Source organism: Protopterus annectens, chromosome 2.part1, assembly GCF_019279795.1.
Source record: "Protopterus annectens isolate FY-2018-M chromosome 2.part1, PAN1.0, whole genome shotgun sequence".
NCBI classification, from domain to species: Eukaryota; Metazoa; Chordata; order Ceratodontiformes; family Protopteridae; genus Protopterus; species Protopterus annectens.
Genome location: NC_056729.1, coordinates 1571480569 through 1571505861, shown reverse-complemented (window position 1 = coordinate 1571505861; position 25293 = coordinate 1571480569).

The window sequence follows — 25293 nt, the reverse complement described above, 5'->3', positions numbered from 1 at the left end:
TGTAAATACATAAATACCGACAATACCTTCAAACACCCAATGACAGATAAGATATATATGTTCAATACACATACTGATGCTGTGATGGATGCAGTGGAAAACCAATAGGAAGCTACGTGAGAGAGTTAGAGACCATCTATATAATATAAGAATGGGAACCCTCAGCAATGCTTTGGCTAAACATGTTTGTAACCTAGGGCCTACCCATAGTTTTAGTTTTATGGTAATACAGGATATTAAGAAAACTGTGAGAGGTGGTGATATTTCCAACTTCACCGAGGAGTGTGAACTGAATTGGGTGGTGAGACTTCGGGCAGATGTGAAGCCTGGGTTGAATGACAAAATCAGTCTCAAACCAATATTGAAGAATAGGAAGTTGGCGGTAAAGAAATGTTAGGTAATTGAGTCATTTAGGATTTAGCATTTTGAACTGTTGTTATATATATTTTCCAGCATATGTACGATTTATACTGTATTCTACTCTAATAGATTTATTATTCTTGAGTGTGGGACACATTCTTTAATAAGAGAATCTGTCTGTCGATGGATTTAGCGAAATAATAGAAGATTGAATAGATATCAATGGAATTGACTATTTAAAGTGTAAAACAGAAGTCTCTTTGATTAATATATGGTGATATTATATCTATATTTATTTACATTTTTACATACACATTTTTCCAAATTTCATGTTTAGAGATATATATGTATCATACTCCCCTGCTGTATATTGAAGAATTACCATTGACACAGTAGACCATATTACCCAGGTTTGGTCCCTTGTCCCTGACGTTTTGATATTAATTAGTCAACTGCAGGTCTTCCCCTGGAGAATTTCCTCCTCTACACTATATTTTTTATATGTGAAATATTCTATGCCGTTTAGTTAAAGAGTTTTTTGTTTATCAGAAAAGTTGAATTGATTTATGTGCACTACACAAGGTAGAGTGCCAGCGACTGTGTTATTAAAAGCTGCTGCTATGTGTTTATACATTTTTTAGCTTTTTATATAGTTAGCGCTTTAAATGAAGTAAGGCTTATGCTTGACGCTAGTACCAACACAATGCGTTAAGCATTCATAATTATTGTAGGATGTTTTTAGCTTAATATTACATATGAAATGACATGTGAAAATATTTTATATGGGAAGTGTTATGCATTTGGTAATAGAGTATTGCTTGAATTGTTTTAATGAAAGTTAGTAGTTTGTTTTTAGAGGAAATGACGATATATCAATGACGATCCCCCTGAGAACCAATGAACTATGAGGGAAGCAGTATTTAAACTTTCTGTGAGTAATAATACCTTCTGGTGTTATATTTGCGGAGCGATTACAATATCTTTACAGCTGTAGAATTTTTTTGTCATCGTCTACTATTGCTGAAGATTTTGAACTGTTGAGAGCCTGGTAACCACTGTGGCGACTTTTGTTTTTGATTTTAGTTACCAGTTTATAGCCTCGGTGGTTTTTGTGGTACGGTACAGTGTTGGGATTATTATATTCTTACTAATGTAGAATTTTTCTAAAATGGAAGCTGTTTTGTAAGGATTAACTACACCGCGATGCATCGCCTACACTTCTATGCACTACTCTTTGTACTTTCTTTTTCATGTCCCCAGACTTGAGACAAAAAATGGTCCTATGGGATCAGTGCTCTAACTTGGTCAATGAATAAAAATAAAATAAATATATTTAAATTTAGGCATGGAAGTTAAAAAAGGAAAAAATACATTTGGGTATTACAACATAATATTTTCCAGATGGTGTAGGGGACATGCAAACTATGTGTCCTAGTCACAGGTGATATTCAGGATACCGCAATCAAAAAATATATGGGAAGACCATTTTCGATCTGGGCTTCTTGGTGGACCTAGGTAGAGAAACAGAAAGTGGCACACTCAGTTTATTCACAAACATCCATGATCGTGGCATCTTTTGCACATTTAACATCTTAGAAAAGTGGTCACTCTGCAGCACATTATGAAGAGTTGCCCTTCTGCCCTATGGGGTAACTAACGCTGAAGAGTAAGATTGCTCTATTCACTAATATCACCAAGACCGGGGCAGTGATTAGATGGTGAAACTAGTTTCTGTTTACAATGTGGCCCAGTAAGTGGCAACTACCATTTAATGTGAAAAAGTAATACTTGGTGTGAGCAACACATGCAAAGCATAACAGAGTGATGCAATGGTCCTAGAGAGAAGCAATGAGAAACAATCTGGGTGACAGAGTCAGCCCCAGTGTAAATAGTGCAGAATAGGATCAGAGTTTATGAATAATGCCACCACAATGCTGGCATACACAGCTATGGACTTGTTCTTAAGAACTGCTGACTTCATTCTCCCACTATACAGGCCACTGGTGTGCCCTTAGCAAGGATACCGTCATCACTTCTGGAAGCCATGCAAACAAATAAAGCTAGATCTGTCAGAAAGAATACAAAAAAAGCCACTGAAAAGGTAAGAGAATAGAAATACTGGATTTTGAAAAAGACAATTATTGTTTGTCATATGTATAATGGAATGTAAAAGTGAAAGGTTTCAGATAAAATGTAATGAACGACAAACAGAGAGAGCAAAGGGACATAATTGGCAGTTGAAGGGGGTAAGATGGCAGAGTGACTTAAGAAAATGGTACTTAAAGAAATGGTGTTTTGGTGAGAGGCGAAATCATACAAAAGTGGGTCAACAGATGGAGACAAAGGTGTCTGGGGTATGTGGAAGAGCCAAAAGGGAGTGATAATAAGAACAGCAGTGAGATAGGGATGCCAGCTATAGCAATCAGAAAGACTGGATACATAACAGCACTTCAGTGCATCATAGTTTACTAATATGTTTACGAACTAGAGGAACAGAGAAAACACAACACATAGAAGCACGCACATATCTACAAGAACCAAGGGAAGATTATTTATTTATCTTTTGTCATCCAGATTAGTAGAGGAACCGGGAAAATACAACATGTAGAAGAATAAACTTAAATACAACAAAGCAGAGGAATATTATTCATCCTTTGTTATCCAGGTTAGTTTCACTAGGCTGGTAACCACTTTTCAGGGGGAGACCTGAGGTGGTATTTATACTACTAGGTAAAATTTGGCCAGGGCAGCTGGGGACTTCCCCCACTCTTTTTGATATGTGCCACAGGATCTTTTACATTCACCTGAGTTACCACCAACTTATATGGATGAGGCCTTGGTTTAGTATCTTATCCAAGGGATGACACTCTCAGGAGTGTAGCATCCCCCTTATGCTGCACAACAGTGTCAGCAATTGGTCTACCTGGTGTGGGAATAGAACCCACAGTCTTCTACACCAAAGGCAAGTGTAATACATATTGCACCAGTGACACTATAGATATGCCATTATGTTAGTGAGTAAATCTTGACAGACATAAAGAAAGAAAGGTACCTGTAGTAGTCATAATGTCTGACTTAATGACAGCTAAACAACCATGAGGAAACCCAGTGACTGAGTTCCATGATCTCAGTTTCACATGTCTGGTCTCTGTCTGTGCCATGAGTGTATGTTCTCCCAGTTTCTTTGTGGGTTTTCTCTGGGTATTCTGGTTTCTTCCCAAAAACGTGCTGATTAACTGGCATTATACTTGTATAGTAGTGTACTACTGACTGAGTGTGCATTTTATTGAAAACACTATGTAATATGATGATTTGCTGAATGAAATTTACACTGAAAAAAGTATTTAATTGAAAGGTGTTTTATCAAAAATGTTCTTGGGTAGTGTGTAGGTATTTCACTGGAGGGTGTTTGGGAGGATTTGACCCCCCCCCCATAGAATAAGTAATGTGAAGTTATGCAGTTGACTCTGGGTCACTGTTGACCAGTTACTGAAATTTGAAACAAAAATGTTTTCATCCTAAATGTCGGGATGTCCATACTTCAATCTGGGGTCTGAGAGGGATTGATTTAACTTTTATGCAATAATTATGGCTTTTGCTTTCCTACTTTTAGCGTTATGTTAGTAGATGAATTTCAATAAATGCATTTTGCCCATGGTCAGATGGTCAGCATAACATCTGTTGGTAAGTAGTATACTCGCTGTTATATACTTCAAACATTTTACATTCAATGTGTCTACTGACGATTTTGTTAATCAATGAATAATACCAAACTCATATGTATATATCTATCGATATATATATATATATATATATATATATATATATATATATATATATATATATATTTATTTGTGTGTGTGTGTGTGTGTGTGTGCATATATAAAATACAAATGAAGAACGTACTGAAAGAACGACACAAACTGAACCAAGTTTATTTAGAGCTTTCATTATTAATAATACTTGACTTCTTCAGAATCAAATAGTAAAACAATTAAGTCATATTATAAAGCCAGGCATATCATGTGACACTGATTAATTCATAAAATGTGTTCTTAAAGTAACATTCACATTAAATATATACTATTTACACAATATAAATTTGAACAAAATTAATAAAATAAAATAAAAATACTATGAATACCAAAGTCTAAAAACAAGTTATAAGACATTAATGTAATACACTCACACCCCCCTATATAAAGTATTCCATCCAATATTTGCTGTGTAATTATACATATTACAAAATACAAATTCAACAAATATGAATATTAATTTCCTGATTTAAACCTTTTGGAAATAAAGTACCAAAACTGATTATTAACTTTGTTTCTAACTGTAACAGTTTAGACCCAAAATCATCTCCCTGTGTACAGAAGGGTTTGGCTAGAATGCTAAAGAAAAAACTCACATCGGAGCCACCATTAACAGAATGAAAATGGTTATCCACTGGGCCAATATTAATTAAAAAAAAATATAGAGTAAAGAGTTACTTCAATTGCCGTTTGTGTGGAGTAGTATATATCATTGGATGTGGTTGCACCCCCACAAGATGGTACATAGGACAGAAAATACCACTTTCATGAAATAAAAGCATACATTTCAGAGTTATTTAAGTCTTGGATAAGTGACTACACTTTAACACCTACACATACACACACACACACACACACACACACACACACACACACACACACACACACACACACACACACGTACAAACATACATCTGCATATGCATTCACCAGGACCAGAATACAGGACTAGGTCTTCTTATCTTGTCACATGCTTTCAGTTTGCTGAAAAGCATGCTTGCATGATACAAGCCATTTTTGTTTTCAAGACACTGACAATTTAATGGTAGCAGATTTCAACACCATTGTGCATTCCTTAGTAAGTGCAGTGGGAGCAGCTATGTGTGGGGGGTGCTCACGTTGGTGGGTTTCTAACATGTGGAGCGAGGAGAATTGGAAGAAACGCCTTCAGCCTTCAGCACCACTAACTGATTCTCCACACTTACAGGACAAAAGACAAGACCTTGGGAAAAGTTCCTTGTTGTTAAAAAGCAAACATTTTTCATTTTTTAGCCAATACAAATGCATAGCAGAGAAAAGTTCTACATTTTTAAGAGACATACTCCATATGTTGTCTCCTGCAAATGTGGTCAACAAGTACATATAAAACCCAAGAAATGAATGTGTGAATCTATTCTGTGCTGAGGGCTTTACGCCAGTGAGAAGAATGCAATACTGAGAAAAAAGCAGGGCAAAAACATCTAATGCTAGATACACTCTCTCCACCTCACACTGAGAGCATAACATTTCAAATTAGTTAACATTTTTCGGTAAATTTTCCACTAGTTAACATATCAGTGCCACACACATTGCATCATGAATGCAGGGGGATGCAACTGCAATTAAAGAATTCTTATTTTACTTATAATGCTTATGTTTGTTGTTTTACAAACAAGCTCTAAATATTATTTGTGTACTAATGCAGGGTGTACTGCTCTTATTTGCTATAGTTTTTAATCCCTTTCAGTGTGTGTCTCCCCCTGTCCATTATTCATTCATTCATTTAATGTTGGGATAGTATGCGACATTTTAACTGTTGCAGTCCTTAAAATAGCTTACAACTCTTGAGTTTTTTTTTATCTTCTGATGTAGAGTATCACATACACATGATCTTCTTCTTCTTTCGGCTGATGAAAATGATTATTTATACCTAGCAATACACATGCCCGGCCCCTCATGTCACTACAGTAAGATGGAACATCTTACTCCCCCTCCCCCCAATTCTTGTAACTTTTTCTTCAAGAATACTCCTATTTAGTAATATGAGAATAAGGATGTGTGTTACCGTATAATAACATCACTACATCCTACAGGAAGTAAATTATAAGACAGTTTTGAGGGTTTGACATACCCACAAGTTATGTTATTGCTTAATAACACCAAGCCTAGGAGTATATTATTGCTGTTCTGCCACGGACGAAAGTAATTCAACAAATCAGCTAATTACAACCACTGCTGAACATTCTAGCAGGGATATGACATCACTATGACCCTAAATGGAATATTCAGTAGCACAGGGTGAAACAAGGAGCCAGCAAATCTAGGTTTCATCTCAGCAGGACTTGAAACCACATGTGAGGCTTACTTCAACAAAAGGAAGGCTCTTTTCACAAAACCAGCACAACACTGCTTTTAGCAGTACTCGAAGATGTTGGGTCAAGTAAATGCTGAGTTTACGAAATAAAAAAATACACTTACAAAACTTGTTTTTCTTAGTTATGCAATAACGAAGCAGCATGTATCTGCACTTTTTTAACAACTCTGTGACCAGCAAAAAATACAAATCTTAATTCATCATTTGCACAGTAGAATAGCAATGATATCTGGCACAGGAGTGGGAGTTATGGCAAGTCAGGACAAAATCCCACCACAGCTCTCACCCCTGCCAGGTATGTTATGCAACAGCTCATTTCAAATAATAATATTACTTTCGTTATAGTAGCTGACTGAAATGCAATGAACCACAGAAGTTAAATGCAATTATGTGGTTCTGCAATATCACTGAGTCTGTGACTAGTCAATCTGATGTACAGAATTTGCACAACCTTTATATAATTAGGGAATAAAAGGCAACAACACTGGTTTATCAAAGAGTCATCATAGTTCAAGATGCACTGTGGGGCACAAATTAAAGCCAAGTGCCATATGTATCCAAGACATGGCGATAGACTATACCAAAGCATGCTATGGCTGTTGTTATTCTTATTATAAACTTTATCCAATGGATAGAAAAAAAAACTATATAATATTATTTGCTGTCATGGTGCTGTCAGAAAATATCATCACAACTTTAAACAAATTAGATTTAGAAAATTTGTTGTTCAGTTTAAAACTTCTGTTAGTGCCTTCAGTAGACTTAATCTTGCTGCTTACAGTTATACCCTAAACATACCTGATCTATATGTATTACACAAGAAATTATTAAATGAAAACAAATTCCCACACTGCATGAGCAGGAGTTAAATTGCAAATCAGTAAATAGCTTTAGCTACTTGCACTACCTTTAACTTTAGTATGGCAAGGAGTTACAAGCAGCTTCTAAAGGCTGCTGAATAAACCTTTGTTCCTATCTTACTCAGAACTAAGTTATCAGTTTATGCAGTATTTACCAATGAATGCTGAGATTATACCATTCATATTAGTCTGTCACACGTATTCACCAAATTGCAGTGCTGTACTTGGCCCCCTATCTGAGGAGCATTATATATATATATTCATTTACACTTTGTTGACCTGGTTTGTCCTACTAGGCCAGTGGCCTTCTTTTGAGGAGACCTAAGATAGTGTTAATACTGACTTAGGGAAATGTGGCCAGGGCACTAGGGAATCACCCCTGCTCTTTTTGATATGCACTATTGGATCTTTTACACCCAACTGAGCTACCACCAACAATTCAAGTAGATGAGATCTTGGTTTAATGACTCATCTGAATGACAAATTGAATTTCATCTAAAATATTCTCAACCAATTAAATGAATACCATCCATGCCTACTTGGGTTTTATTACATTAGAGTGGTGCACATGTGCATTAATGAATGTGTGTGAGTGTGTGTGTGTGTGCGTATCTATATATATATCTATCTATCTATCTATATATATATATATATATATATATATATATATATATATATATTTATATGGGTGTTTTTGTGTGTGTATGTGTGTGTGTGTGTGTGTGTGTGTGTGTGTGTGTGTGTGTGTGTGTGTGTGTGTGTGTGTGTGTGTGTGTGTGTGTGTGTGTATCTATATATATATATATATATATATATATATATATATATATATATATATGGGTGTTTTTTTGTGTGTGTGTGTGTGTGTGTGTGTGTGTGTGTGTGTGTGTGTGTGTGTGTGTGTGTGTGTGTGTGTGTGTGTGTGTGTGTGTGTGTGTGTGTGTGTGTGTATCTATATCTATCTATATATATATATATATATTTTTATATATATATATATATATATATATATGGGTGTTTTAGTGTGTGTGTGTGTGTGTGTGTGTGTGTGTGTGTGTGTGTGTGTGTGTGTGTGTGTGTGTGTGTGTGTGTGTGTGTGTGTGTGTGTGTGTGTGTGTGTATCTATCTCATACCTCACAACTCTACAGATTTTTGCAGAATGTCCAGATTTGTGCTTCATATTTTTGGCCAGTTTTTCATACAACTGTGGTTTGCTGGCAGATTTGTTGCAAATCATTGCAGATTAAAGTCAAAAAAATAATGACAGACATTTGAGTGTTAGATTTCATGACATTCAGAAAATTCATGCTAATGTAAAACTATTCTATCAAGTTTTTAAGTTTGTAATAGCAATATTTAAAAAATGTCCCTATTTTGGGCCTTTGTCCCCACTTTTATTTATGGCTTTGTCCAGATTTCTAGCTCTAAGAGGTTGAGAGGTATGTGGGTTGGCCTTCTCAAATGTTCTTTCTGTATTAAGTAGAGTGAACAACAGACTGGGAGGGGTGTCTCAGATCAAATTTACAGTAGAGGCGGGCAACTGCAAAGCCACCAACTATAACAACTCTACAAGAATAGGGTGCGAGGGTGGGGGAAAAAACAGTTTCAGGACAGACGAGATGATATATACATATATATATATATATATATATATATATATAGGTATTTGTGTGTGCGTATGTATATCTATCTATATATATATATATTAATGGGTGTTTGTGTGTGTATCTATATATAGATATATCTATTGGTGTTTGTGTGTGTGTGTGTGTGTGTGTGTGTGTGTGTGTGTGTGTGTGTGTGTGTGTGTGTGTGTGTGTTTGTAGTTAGTAAATCTCTTTTAAGTCCATCTTTACCCTCATGACCTGGCACCAGAAGCACCAAAAATGACCCATCCAGTCTTCCTTATCCCCAACTCTCTTCCTTTTCTGTCAGACTTTCCCTTTATATGTTGGTTATCCAGTCCTCAAGAGGAATTGTCTTGCAATGAATGAGGATGAGCATAGGAAACCAGAAGACTGATATGATGCAATAGTGTCTTCTGCTCATGCTACAACCAAAAAGTGAGAAGTGGTATTTTTGATGAGAAAAAGTCTTTCTCACATTCAGCTATTGGATGTATTTCCTATGCCTGGAGGGATGCTAACCAGAGTGGTCTTATCTTTAAGAAGGAAGGATAGTAACTCTAAATAATGTTTACTTATGCCCAGCAAAGCTGCTAGACCTATACTTAAATTTATCCAAGATAGGTTGAAGGGTGAAACACTGGAATGTGGAGCTACATACTCAGCAAACTGAATACAAAAAAAGATTATAGCTTATAGCTTGTTATAGCTAAGTCCACTCATTTAGTGGAACAGCTCAGCAGTCTTAGGTCTAAAATGCAGGACATTATTAATAAAAATATGCAATTAGCTTTGGATAGACTCTGACTCTGTGTACAATATTATGAAGTCTTCCCCCCACAATATATGACAAGCTAGTTAGGAAGTGTAAAAAGAGTAATATTACTAATACTCCACATTCCACACATATATCTATTCTTCCAACTACAGCCCTCATGACACATAAGATTTTAGAATGCTTCAAAAGTTATTATCAATCTGTATATGAAGATAAAGAGCCCTTAGTTGATATTCAAATGCTTAGAAATAAAGTTAGAGAAGTTTTTACACATCTACAAGTCCTTTCCTCAGACCAATATCAATCCTTAATTGCCCCATTACCAAATAGGAGCTATTTACCTCTGTTCCAAAACTAAAAACTAATAATGCCCTGGGCTATGATGGTCTTCCTTCAGAATTTTATAAACAACTTCCCTCTTCTGCTCTAGCTTTGATATGGAAGGCATGCAGAGCAGCAAGCAGCAGTTTAGGGGGTTACCCATCCTGGAAACATTCTGTCATTCTGTCTATTTTGGAATGGGAAATATCCCTTGTCTCTAGCCAGTTATAGGCCAATCTCACTTTTAAATGTTGATAGCAAATTCTATATGGTAGTATTGGTGGCTAGGATAACACCTGTGCTTCCTGCCCTTATTCATCAAGGTCAAGTGGGTTTTATAAAAGGCCATGTGGCATGGAATAACACTTCGCATGTGGCCTTTGGACAGAGGCAGGACACATTGGCTCTTTACCAAAAGCCTTGTTGTTGGTGGATGCAGAAAAAGCATTTGATAATGTAAGATGGTTTTATTTATTCCAAATATTAGATTCTTTTCACTTTCCAACTACATTTATAGATGCCCTAAGGCATATTTATCAAGATGCCTCGGCGATATTTCAGGTGGGCTTATATGTCTTTCACACACTTAACATTTTTAAAGGTTTAGACAGGGATGACCTTTAGCACTCCTCCTTTTTGTTATAGCAATCTAGCCATACGCTGCTCTTCTCTGGACATTGTCAGCTCTAAATTAGCTGGCAGCAACGCAACCACTGAGGGAGGAACGCTGATCTTTACGGATGATTTATTCATCTTTATGACCTCCTCACAAGATTTGCTGCTTGTAGTCTGGTAAGTATTACAGGAATGGCAACATCTCTCTCTGGATATAAGATAAATCCAGGTAAGTCAGAATTCATGTCCTTCTATCGCTTTCTTTCTTTTGAGGTGAATCCTAAGCGCAGTGGTGTATTCTCTCGGAAAGTTTTCACTGTTTAGGTAGAAAACTGTTGTATTCTTAAAAAAAAAAAAAAAAGGAACACTGAAGTGCATTCTGTACTTGAGTAGCACCAGAACCCAAACTCTTCAACACAGGAAATTTCATTCAAATGAAAGGAGACAAAGGAAATTATCATAAAAATAGTTGATAGCTAAGTGCTTTCATCCCTATGATACACGGAACATCATCAGAACTAAACCAACTTGCATCACTTCCTTTTTATAGCCATCTGGATCTGCCCACTGTATGCCTCAGATTTAATGGGCCTAAAGTCAGTAGCAGTGAGGTAGGAAATCCCAGCTACCAAGGCAAAGAACAATAGGAGACTGAAAGCATTTATCAGCTATATTTATGATCAATTTCTTTGTCTGCTTTCATTTGAATAAATTTTCTGTGTTGAAGATTTTGGGCTCTAGTGCTACCTCAGTACAGAACGCACTTCAGTGTTTTTTCTTTCAAGAATGCAACAGTTTTTTACCTAAACTGTGAAAAAACTTTGTGAGTTGCAAATAATATCGAGTTTAGGATTCACCTTGGTTCCAGTATCTCTGTATAGAATGCATTTCAGTGGTTTTTTTTTGTTTTTCCCTTGTATTCTGTCATCTGTTTATCTTTGGGTTAACTGTTACATTCTTCCACAGAAAAAGAAACTGTAATATCCATCCATCCACACCCCCTTTTTCCCATGCTGCAAGTGGGGTCGGGGTGTCACTTTGACAGTGACAATCATCTATAGCCAAGGTTTACACTGCCAGCTGGCTAGCCCTACCATGGTTGTTTTTCCTATACACACATACTCACACTGGCATCCATGGCCAATTTAGAGTGTCCAATCCACATTCTGCATGTCTTTGGAATGTGGGAGGAAACCAGAGCACCCAGAGAAAGCCTACACAAACACAGGGAAGACATGCAGTCTCCACACAGAAGGTACCCCAGCCAAGAATCAAACTAGGTAACTTCTTACTGTGATGTGACAATGCTATCTGCTGTGCCACTGTGCACCACTGCACCACAGTATGAAGAAAGTGCAATACATAAATAAATATCAAAGGCAACTTTAAAGAATGGGAATCATGGGTTCTTCCTTCTGAGAAGCAATTACTTCTTCTCAAAATGGTCTTCTATCCAAAAATCCTTTATTCTATAAGCACTCCCGGTGAGAGTACCATACAGGACACTGTGCGAGTGGAATAGGTTTCTGTTGAAATTTCTGTGGGCCCCTAATATATTACAGGGTTCATATCAAGTCCACTATGCATTTAGGGATAAAGGAGAGCTTAGGATGCCTAGTATTCTCTTGGTATACATCATCTATGCTTAGAATTTTGGAGGGAATTGCATGCCTCAGGTCTTTGTTAACCTTCTTTAACTTTACTAGTGCACTCCATCCTTCTGTCATGTCAACATTCCCTAAGACAATTATTAAAAACCTGCCAATAAAGATTTCTGTAAAGATATGCGAAAGGTTGGCTGAGGCAATTTCCTTCTGTTGGTTCCTCCCAATATTTGAATATAATTTATAGAACAACAAGGACTGTACTAGTTAACATTGGTATCTGGCAATCACTCTGTGCTTTACTTTACCTTTTTATAGCGATTCCTCATTTCACTAGTTTGCAACAAAATTTTCCAATCCAGGTGGAAAGAAGTTTTTTTTCCTGACCTATCGACTGCTTGCTGGATGTGAGCTGAAGACCTTTTCAGTCCTTAGAGAGTAATATAATCTACTACAGTCTCATTATTTATTTTATTTTCAGCTCATTTCTTTAGTGAAAAATCCATAGTCTGCAATTAAAATGTGTCATGAATCGTCATTATACCAATTATTGACTTCTTTACAGAAACCTGATCTGAAGGTGCCTATGAGACTATCAATGATCTATTCACTGTTGATAGACTCTACAATAAACCCTCACCCTGCAAGATGCTACCACCTGGAATTCCAGGCTGCTATAACTGATGATCAGTTAAAGGCAGTGATGAAGATGATCTATACTGTATTGGGTGCCGATTTGTCTAAACATGGGCTAAATTCTTGGCTAGGCTTATAAGGGCCTCAGGGCCAATAGCCTAGTAACCGCCTATGATCCTATGCACCAAAGTGGAAACACTTCATGGAAGTGTTTACGTAGGCTATTTATAACTCCTGACTGTTGGCCTTTGAAATTGTTTCTTGCGCTCATCTGTTGCGCTGTTTTACAGGAAGTAGTATGTGGGTTCACTTAGTGTGGGAATATCCTTTAACCCAGGAGGCATTTGGGGCAATTGGACGTGAGCTATGTTGAGTATCTAACCTAAATCAAGAATAATTAGTCATGTTTGGAGCAGCGCAAGGTGTTAGCCCAAAATATCTTATTCACATTTTGATACTTAATACTAAGAAAGCCATTACTAGACACTGGAAGTTTTTTCACCCCCCCACCCCCACCCCACTATTCAGGAATGGTGGAAGACAGTACACAAAATTTACTAGAGAGAGATGCAGTTAGCACACAGTAAGGTGAGGAATCTTTCTATGATACAAAAATGGGAACATTACGTGGAACTCCTCTAATTTTGTTCCCCTATTCCTCTCCTCTCTCTTCTTTGTTTAACTATGTGGTAAATAGGGTATGCCCTAATTAAGGGATCAGCAGTTTTATGGGCATACTACATCATCATTGATTAGGCAGTGATAATGTGTTTTGTGAGTGAGTATTACACTTTTCTTTCCGTATATTTTTACATATTTCTCTATCATATTTCATTCACTATTCCATCTGGTTATGCAAGTAGTTTCCCAGGCAGAAATATACATAGTTGCTGTTCCTCTTCATCTACGTTTTAATTTTTATAAACTGTTGTCTAATTTTATTGATTTCTTATTACGTGTTTGCAAATCGAGTTTACATATAAGCTTCCATGTACCTAGCTTGATCTAATGGTTATATCTGTTCATTTAATATGAGTATTATATATGAGATATTTTATTATAATAATTATAGATTTATCATGAATTCTTTAACTAATGAATTTGTGTTTTTATTTATTTATTTAATTTATTTGTTTATTTGTTTATTTATTTATTTATTTATTTATTTATGTAACATCTGTTTACTGGGAAAATCCGACTGGAACAGAGCCCATTTTCAGCGGAGGCCCAGGGAGAAACACTTCAGACGCATGTGTCTTTGTATTCTATTTTATAATTTGTTAACTCTGTAGAATTCATATATATTCTGTTATCTGTTGTGGGTAAATTTGGAAAATAAAGTGATACAAAAAGTAAAAATAAACGCAATACACTACAATACAATACTGTGGACATATCTGAAAATCTCAGTGATCAAAAATCAAAAATGGTACTTGACTGAAGACTATTTTCAACAAAAAGGCAACAGGGAATATGAAGGATACAATAAACTACACACAACATGTTCTGAAAAAGTTTTTGATATTAAAATGAATGCAAGCGCTAAATATTATTATCTGGCTCTAGTGGTCTTTTTTAAGTCCTTCTAGCATGTTTTCAGTTTTCCAAGTTTCATTTTATCGTGTTGGTTGGTGGTATTTTTTCTCCAGTATGATTTACTGTATTTACTGTGTCCATCACAGATATAGGCACCAGGCCAGGGGTGAATTTCCTATTTCCCATCCAATGGTCCAAGTTACACTTACATAGGGTTAGGAAGGGACTTTGTTTCACATGGATGTGGAGCTTATTCCAGAGAATAGGAATGCTTTCTCTTCAAAATGTTCTATTTATGTTGCAAGCAAAATGTATGTCATTGGATTTATAGTTCTGATGCTCTGTTTGTTTTGCAGATGTGCAAACGTTTCATCATAGCGGAATCCAAGGATGCCTTGTAAGCCAGGCATAGATCACTTCTCTGTAGTCAGTAAGAGACCTAGTACAGAGACAGAGTTTTAGTTGATCTGCAAAGAACATTGTGTTTAGGCCCTATATTCTTTTTGTAAGAAACCTTTGCAGATAGTTCAGTTGTTGCATCTGGTCAGGTATATACCGAAGGCAGCATATACTCTGTGATGGGTCTAATAAGGGCCATCTACAGTGGTATGATGACTTCTCTGAACCTAGATGCTATACTTTTGCTTCTAAGTTGAGCTAAATAAAAGGATTTGCTTACTACCTTGGACACATGTTGGTCAAAGTCTAGGTTACTATCTACATGAGTTTCCAGATCCATGACTAGTAAATCAAATCTGATGGGTGTTTTATCAATGACATTGTTTCCTGGGGTGGCTGACTTCCCAAAAGGTACTATAATACATTTCTTGGCATTGAGTTTTAAGTCATGGCTTTGGCACCAGTCATCAGTTTGTGTTAGACCTTCCTGTAGTCTGTTTGTTTCCTAGGGGATTCTACAACTGCTTCCAGTTTGCAATCATCTACAAACTTTTTAAGCCAGAGGCCTTTGACTTTGGCTTTGACTTCTGAGAAGTAGATGTCAAAGAGGAGTGGGCTCAGAACAGTGCCCTGAGGGACTCTACTAGTCACTGGTCTCTTTGGACCTCACAGATCCTAACCTCCTGGGTCCTATCCATGAGCCAGCTGGCTATCCAGTGCATTATATAGGGATTTATGCCTAATTCCATAAGTTTGTTAACAATGCCCAAGTGGGGTATTGTATCAAATGCCTTAGCCAGATCAAGGTAGGCAGTATGCAGCATTTTACCCTCATCCATTATCAGGTTCAGTAAGCATGACATTCATTTGATGAAGCCAAACTGAGATGGGGGCAATGTCTTGAGATCTCTAATGTCTGTATAGATCATTTCCATGATAATTCTTTCCATGGATTTGCAAATAAGACTAGTCAAACTAATGGGTCTGTAGTTTCCAGTATCTGTTGATGGTCTGCCCTTATTAAGGGGAATGACCATTACAGTCCTCCATTCTTGTGGCACAAAACCTGTTTTAGTAATTGTTAAATGGTGACTCCAGTGGTCCTGATAAGTCATGTTTTACACTATTCAGGAGGCATCTTGGGATATTATCCAGGATCAATGAGGCTGTGTTTGTTCTTGGTCTTAGTGAGTGCAGTCAAGATATGCTCTCTGTTTTTAGCTGGAAGAGTTATGTTTGAGGGTATTTCTAGGGTGGCGACTGTGGGTGAATACAGGTAAAGCTGGAACTGAATATGTCAGCCAACAGATTCAATACATCATCCTTTGTTAGCCAACAGATTCATTACATCACCCTTTGTTAGCCAACAGATTCATTACATCACCCGGCTCAGTGAATATGGCACCATTAGCTCCCAGTTCAGCACACTGATGTGTGCTGCCTTAGAGGTTTCTGACACAGCTGAAGAAGGTCTTGTGGCTGTCGTTTGCCTGAGAGGCTATCCTAACATCAAAATTGGCCTTATTGGAGTTAATTAGACCTCTTAGTTGCCTGTTCATTTTGATAAGCATTTTTATCTTTATGGGAGTTACACTTGCTGATTTAAGTCATGATTTTTTTATCATTGTACACTCTGTTTAATTTGGGATGCCACCAGGGTGGTTAGTTTTTGGAGTTAGTTTTGGGCTTACATCTGCAATGTACAGCAGCCTCTATGTAGCCATTGACATGGTTGTACAGGGTTTCTGTGAACAATTCTGCATAAGTTGCTGTGTTATCTGGGTTTGGAGAAGAACTGAATTTTGACAAACTATTGCTTAATAATAGACTGTTTCTCTTTGAATATTTACAAAATGTTACTGGATTTACTAGGGTTATCAAGTTGATTTTTATTTCAAAGAAAATAGCTTTATGATTATACCTTACCAGGGAGGGTGCAACATTGGGGAAGGTGATGTATTCTCCCATATTTGTGTTCACGAGGTCCAGTATGTTGAAGCCTCTAATGGGAGTATGTACTAACTGGTCAAGGATGTTGGTATTTATATAGTCCAAGAATCTCTGTACTTACAGATTTGAGGCCATGTAAGATTCATAGTCTATACAGGGGTAATTAAATTGCCCCATGAGTAAGGTGTTTGTTTGGATAGTAAGTGTCTCCAATAGGTTTAAATATGAGCTGTGAGTTTCTTAAGGCATGGAGATTGACCTATAGCTAACTAGGATATGGTACAGTATTTTATATGTAGTGATCTGCATGTGGAAAAACTCCAGCACATCATCCTTTTAAGCATCCTAGATGTAGATGTATGCTTGTTATTGATGTATATTGAGACATCTCCACTTTTAGCCCCTGCTGTGCAGCTACTGGTCTAAAAGTATGGAGGGCATTCCTCAGGTAGATAGCAAATGTTGGAGGTGTGATGGGGAAGAAAGAGGTAATTGGGAATGTATTTTCTGGGAGTGCAATGACTTGGCGGACTTTAAGGATTCCCTGCGGGATGCACTGTCAGAGATTCTGAGTGGGCAGATTGGTGTAACAAGGAAGATCATTTTTCTGAACTACGATACAGAATTGGAATTGCTTAGACGTGGTAAGGTCTTGCTGTCTCTAATTATGGTGGCTGCTAAAAAAGCAATTACTAGAAAATGGAAATCAAAATCTGAACAAACTATATTAGAAGTAGTGAATATAGTAACAGAGATAAAACAACTGTAACTGAGATCTTTAGAAAAAGGTAGTAACAAATTACATAGGAAAAAATGAGGAATTGTGGGAACAATACATACAGGGGAGGAATGAGGTTTAAAAGAAGGCAAGACTTAAATGAGCTATGTAATGTTTGTGTGAAAACAATTGGGTAGATTATAAGTGATGCATTCATACCTCTCAACCTCTTGGATCAAGAAATCTGGACAAATCTATAAAAAAGTGGGACAGAGGCCCAAAAATAGGGACATTTTTTAAATATTGCTCTTACAAACTTAGAAAGTTGATAGAATAATAGGTTTTGCATTAGCATGAATTTTCTGAAGGATATGAAGTCTGAAACTCAAATATCTGTCATTATTTTCTAACTTCAGTCTTTAATGATTTGCTATTAATTTGCCAGAAAACTACAATTTTATGAAAAACAAACCAAAAATATGAGGGAAAACCTGCATATTCTGCGAAAATCTGTATAGTTGCAAGGTATGATTATGTTTGCAACTGGGAGTGTGTCAGTATGGTTTGTTATGTAAAATGCTTGCAACTAGGATTGTGTTGGTACGGTTTGTTTTCATTTATATAAATGTATGATTGCTTATGTTGTAAGTGATGGTTTAATAAAGATGTTTATTGTTTAAAAAAGGGGCAGGACTTGAATAATTTATGAAATGTTGTTTAGGTTATATGATATACAGCAAAATATGTGAAACATAATATTTGTTAATTTTAACTTGTTAATACAGTTTGATTACTTTTATATACAGTGGATATAAAAAGTGCACACACCCCTGTTAAAATGCCAGGTTTTTGTGATATAAAACAATGAGACCACAATAAATAATTTTAAAACTTTTCCCACCTTTAATGTGATCTATAACCTGTTCAATTCAATTGAAAAACAAACAAATCTGTTAGGAGAAAAAATATGAAAAATAAAAAATGTAAAATAAGCTGGTTGCATAAGTGTGCACACCCTTAAACTAATACTTCATTGAAGCACCTTTTGATTTAATTACAGCATTCAGTCTTTTTGGGTAAGAGTCTATCAGCATGGCACATCTTGACTTGGCAATATTTGCCCACTCTTCCTTGCAAAAGTGGTCCAAATCTGTCAGATTGCGAGGGCATCTCTTGTGCAGGTCACCCCACAGATTTTCTATTGGATTTATGTCTGGGCTCTGGCTGGGCCATTCCAAAACTTTAATTTTCTTCTGGTGAAGCCATTCTTTTGTTGATTTGGATGGATGCTTGGGGTCATTGTCATGTCGAAAGGTGAAATTCCTCTTCATCTGCAGCTTTCTAGCAGATCACTGGGCCTTTTTCAGGACTTTGCCATTTCCTCCACTGTGGTGCTATCTCGGAGTTGGTATATTTAAGTAGTGGGGGAGTGGGGATCACTGCCCCCCCCACATCAGGGAGGTGTGGGGGCCAAAGCCCCCAACTTTATTTTGTGTTTTCAACTTTTTTTTTTTGTAGAACAGCATTGTTTTTCCCTGGGAAAAAAATCGCTGTTCTGTGCCTTCAAGATTGTCAGCTTTCATTCTTAAAGGGTCGATAAATCAGCATTCGCTATTTTAAATGTTCGCTGATTTAACATAGACCCTTTTCATCTTACCTTTTCATCAATTTCAGAGGGAAGTCCAGTTCTTTGCAACATCACTGTTGTCCCATATTTTCTCCACTTTTCGATGACTGTCTTCACTATGTTCTGTGGTATATCCAATGCTGTGGAAATGTTTTGTGTACCCTTCTCCTGACTGATACCTTTCAACAATGAGATCCCTTTGATACTTTGTAAGCTCTCTGCGAACCACGGCTTTTGCTGTAGCAGGCAACTGAGTAAATGGCAAGAAAATCCTACTAGGATAGCTGAACTTTATTTGGGGTTAATCAGTCTCTTTAATTGATGGCAAGTGTGTACCCAAGAAGACTGAATGCTGTAATTAGATCAAAAGGTGCTTCAACAAAGTATTAGTTTAAGGGTGTGCACACTTATGCAACCAGCTTATTGTAAGCTTTTTTTATTTTTTATATTTATTTCCCTAACAGATTTGTTTTTCAATTGAATTGTACAGGTTATAGGTCACATTAAAGGTGGGAACAGTTTTGAAATGATTTATTGTGATCAAATTTCTTTTATATCTCAAAAACCTGCCATTTTAACAGGGGGTGTGTACACTTTTTATATCCACTGTAAATGTAAATGTGTCTATGTCACAAGTGATGATTCAATAAAGGTGTTTAAACTTTCTGCTGTTTTAAACCATGTCTTGGTAACTGCACAGTTGTCTATATTTATAAGTGTGAGGAGGGCTTAGAGGGAGTGTATTTTTTTATTTAGGCTCCTGGTATTAAGCAGTAACACCTTGAGGTTCAGTTTAGCTGATTTTGATACATCAGTACGTTTGTTAATTTGTAACTGCCTGAAAAGGCTCTAAGGGGGTAGATAAAGTTTTAGCCAGTATTCAGAAGCCTTGACAGGACAGGTTCAGACCATCTCTGACAAAGCAACGTGGTCTGTTAACCATGACTTACCATGCTGACAAATATTGGATCCCCTTAGAATGATACTCAAAACTCAGCCAATTGTTAAAATAATTTATTTTTGTTCATATTGTGGCATCATCCTTGGTGGTGATAATATGCTGCTGAGTGTTAGGCTCATACCAGCCTGAGAAATATAGTCTGAGAGTTCCATAATGTTTTTCTTCATATAGTCCAGGGAGATATGTCTCAGGTCATTTACACTTACATGGACTATGATGGAATCATAATGGTATCTGTGGTGTAGTGACTTTAGTTGTTGTTGTTGTGTCTTTCGGCTTTTCCCGGTTAGGGGTTGCCACAGTGGAACTCAGGTCCACTAATGATTGGCAGTAGATTTTTACATGCCGAGTTGCTGGCCCTGACGCACAACCTTCAATGAAAGTATGCCCATTCATGCATGTCTCCACACAGAAGATGCTCTAGCTGAGAATCGAACAGGACAACATCTTACTGTGAGGCGACAATGCTACCGCAGCACCACCACCGCAGTTGGTGTAGTGACTTTAGTGTGTGTGTAATTTGGTGGATCCTGACTCCAGATAAACAACTAACCCTTTCCCTTTGGGAAAAAAATATGTACTCGTGAATTACCACATAGCTGGCAGTACACTAAACACCAAAAGTGTGATAAGAGACTTTGGGACACAGGTGGGCAGTGGTCTCACCTTCAATAACTACATCACCACAACGGTCAGGAAATCCTTCTATGTTGCACACCTCATCACTATGGGCTTTTCATCCAGAAAAAAGGAGGTCATTGTCCCACTGTAGTCATCCCTCATTAGACTCATTATAGAATACAGTACCCTGTTTGGTATGTACCTCTCAAGACATCTGCAACAACTGGAAAGGCCACAGAAATACCTCATTAAAAGAATCACAGGCCTAAAGCAGATGCCTTATGCTGACCGCCTTAAAAAACTCCAGCTATACTCTGTCACATATCGTCTACTCCGAGGCTATCTCTGCTTAACATACAAGGGCATGTCAAACCCAGAGCTGATGGACATGCTACACTTAAAGAAATTCCAATCCGTCAGAGCCACACGCTCCAGGGATCTAAACCTTGTCATCACAATAAACAAAACATGTTGGATGGATAGGTTCCTGACCCAGAGACTCCCCAGACTCTGGAATAGACTGCCCATACATGTCAAGCAGAGCGCCTCTTTGGCCCTCTTCAAAAGGAACCTTGATGATTGGATGAGAGAAAGGAAATTTACCCCGGGGATCACGTCAGTTGCCCTGCTAGACAGGGGTCTAGGAAAGTAAATAGTGTGGGAAGAAATAGCCAGGGAATAGTTATGGCTAGGTTTGTATAGGCCCTAGGACTGATAGCCTAGTACCAACCTATGAACATATGAACCTTTAGCTTCTCTTTCTTCAGCCTGGTCATTATGTCATACAATGGAGTCCCCTATGACAAAAGTCATGGGAAGTGTGTTTGCTGGCCTTATGGGCTTTGTATTTGGGGCTTCACAGAGTGTGACTCTATGTGTGGTGTTAGGTGTTGTTTTTGTTGAGAGCTTTTGGGTTTGCTGAGGATACACATTGCTAATGGGTAGTCTAGGAGGTCTTTGTTGTTTAGGAAGATTGCATTTAAGTGCCTCAGCATACATGTGTCTATGTGTGTGTTGTGTGCTATGTCTGGTACATGTTGTGTGTGTGGTTTGAACAATCTGATATGTGCTTGCATGCATGAGTTTAGCCTCCAGTGATTGTGTATATACACCTCTCACATACTGTATCTGTTATTATGTGGTTGTCAGTAAACATGAGACAATTGCTACATTGACTCAAGATACCCATATCCACCAAGCTGGCTGCAGAGAAGTTAGGAAACTGCAAATCCATGTTGTCCAGTCCTTTAATTGGTAAGCTACAAGGGTGCGGAGTACTGAGGCTTACAGAAAGCTAGTAAGGGTCATTTAAAAACAGTAAAAACAATCCCTCAAGTGCAATGTTACTACAGAAGATGATTTCAAGGAAAAAAATCTAACAGCAGCAACAGTAATAAGAGAAGCACTTGTTTAGTAAAAATATCAGTGAATACACAAATAAAGCAAGAAAATAGCAACAATTACTTAAAATAAGTTATACAAGTGCGATTTATCAATCAAAAGTACTTAGCTTTGCCTGGGTGGCACTGGATACAAGGCAAACACTCAGGCTAGGACACCAAGCTTTGCTGAATTCTGTGGAAATGAGCACAGAGCCACACAAATCTGTCACATTTATATCAGCACTGAAAAAAACAGAAAACCGATTACTGAGCCATCCGGCTAATAAAACAACTACACTTTGAGCCTTTCTGTATGTTTCCCAAGTCATATAGGTACAGGTGTATGTTACATTTTAACTTTCTTCTTAATTGTCACAGAGTAGCATTGGGCATTTGCAGCAGTGGGTTATGAAGGGTTGACATTTAATGCAAGTTATGTTTAAAATGGAATATTGTTATTAAAGAGATGTTTTAAGAGAAGGAGTGGGCTTATTGGCCACTGTTTATTTTTATTCATTTTATTTACTGTGCTTGTTGACTGGGTAGGTGGGATGACCCTCAGTTTTTATGTACCATGTTTGTTGACTGGGTAGGTTTGATGGCCTTGGGACCCTTTTCAGCCTTGAACTAGGTAGAGAAGCATAGTGAATTACAAAGTTAATATGATTTGTAACACAAAGAATGTACAATACTTAGATACATAGTTACACTTTGCAATTAGTATCTACAAAGTTAAGCATTACAGTACTTTCAGTTACAATACATCAAGTTATTTAAGTTGGAATATAATGTTCACCTTGCAAAAGTGGTACAATCATAGACAGTTTTAGGAACCAGCAAACCTTGTGGGTGCTGAGGCCCGCCAGCCATAGCAAGTCCTTATTTTAATATTTTGTCACATTTGTCAACCAACAAAAGTTGATGCAGCAATCTTGTATACATCATAAGTCAGGTCTGTAATAATAATTCTGATGAGATGAAGAATCCTAATGAATGACACCTGCACTTCTTTAAAATTCAAAGAGCTCTCTGGTTAGAGTGACACATTGAATTGTGTGAGTAGTGGTTTTAACAAGTAGCAGACATCTCAATTGTGTTAAATGTTTTACCACTGAAATAGCCACCTTGACTTAACAAATACTGCAGGTGGGCATTCTTTCCACTAAAACAAAACTGCACACTTTAATCTGTCAACAGTGTTGCCCCCTTCAGAAGAGGAAAAAATGATGAGCAGCACTTTTTACTCCCCCCCGTCCTACCTACTCAACCCACCTTAGCACGCATATTTTATGACATAACTTGGCACCTCTGTTTTGTACAGCATGAAGTACAATATCTTATTTCTTAATAATCTCTATCAGACATAATCATATCTTGCTGAAGCAATGCTTAAACAAAACTGGATATGTGGAGGTGGTGTAACATTAGAAACTTTGATATTCAAGTTTGTAAGTTCGTTTCCATATGTCCTATTTTCCAGAGCAATTTTAAGTTTTCCAGACCAAATAAAAAAAATGGTACCGAACAAACACGCTTGTTAATTACGATTGGGGGGTCCACATTATTTAATGTTATTAGTGATCCCTTCACTCTATTAATTATGTATGGGGATCTATTGACTACTAAATCTACTGAAGCCACTTGATTTTGTTAATCTTGCTAAAGCCATCTGGTTTCTTCTTTTTTTTCTGCTTTAGTTGGTCCTCCAAACCAATTTTGCCCAAATCACTCTGTCTATGTTAATCAGGTCAGGGACCCTAATTTCAGTTTGTTCTGTTAAGGGTCTAACTTTCTTAATTCTGTTACCCCCCCCCCCCCAAGCCCTGTTGAAACTCTCTCCCTGTAATCCTGCTGGGGGGAGACACTTTTTTGTTACTTGTGATCCCCAAATTCATTACTTTTACTGTGCTTTTATAGCTTTGTTAATTCTGAAGGGGTGTCTCAAAACTGTAAAGCTGACCCTGTTTGTCATTCACATATTAGGCCTCATTAATGTGAAACAATGCTTGCAAAACTCCTCTTCTCAGAAACAACAACAGTGCATTTAATCAGTTGATTATTGCAGGTAATTTAGTATTGCTTTATTTTGTTTGTAAGGATAAGAAAGCAAGTGCTTTTTTAGAAAGAAGTAGTGACATTTGATATGTGTTTTTTTTTTACTGATTTGCCCCGTATTAAACAAGACAACATTTCTGTTTACTTTGTGTGCTAGCTTTTTTATCACATTTTGAGTACTGAGTAAACAACACATTTTTTTTGTGGGGAGGGGGGGTAATGCACAACATCTTTGTATAAAATATATTCTAATATTTCTATTACTTACTGTAATTTATGCACAGCAATATAGTCAATATGATGTCTATGGTAGGTTTGTTTGCTAACATTTAGAGGGGGTAAATACGAGGAAGAAAATTAAGTATTGGCTGATTAATCCATCCTTACCCTGTACACAAATGATACATGAATGGTTGTTGGCCTTGATGGGTTGGTCAGTTACAAAGATGAAATATGTAAAACTTAATGGCACAAATTAAGTTTTAAACAAACATGGGCTTGATCAGGTAGACCTTATTACCAGGTATGGGTATGAGTGATGGAGGAATGATTGTTGCTTTCTGTATAGCTGACTTGTATGGTATGGTAGAGATGTTTGTAACATGAATGCAACTGTATGGTAGTGTATGCGTGTGTTACTCGACAATGAAGTGTACCTGTGTATGAGTAATCTAAGGTAAGAAAACTTTTACGTACCTAAAAAGTGGAAGAAGAGGGTCAAATGAGGTAAAAGAAAACAGGAAGGTAGTGACAGAAATGGTAATGCTGATGGGGTAGCTGGATAAGGAGTCCAGAGCAGCTGTGGACAGGGTGATAGAAATGGTAATGCTGATGGGGTATCTGGATAACAGCTGTGGACAGGGTGACAGAAATGGTAATGCTGATGGGGTATCTGGATAAGGAGTACAGAGCAGCTGTGGGCAGGGTGACAGAAATGGTAATGCTGATGGGGTATCTGGATAAGGAGTACAGAGCAGCTGTGGACAGGGTGACAGAAATGGTAATGCTGATGGGGTATCTGGATAAAGAGTACAGAGCAGCTGTGGACAGGGTGACAGAAATGGTAATGCTGATGGG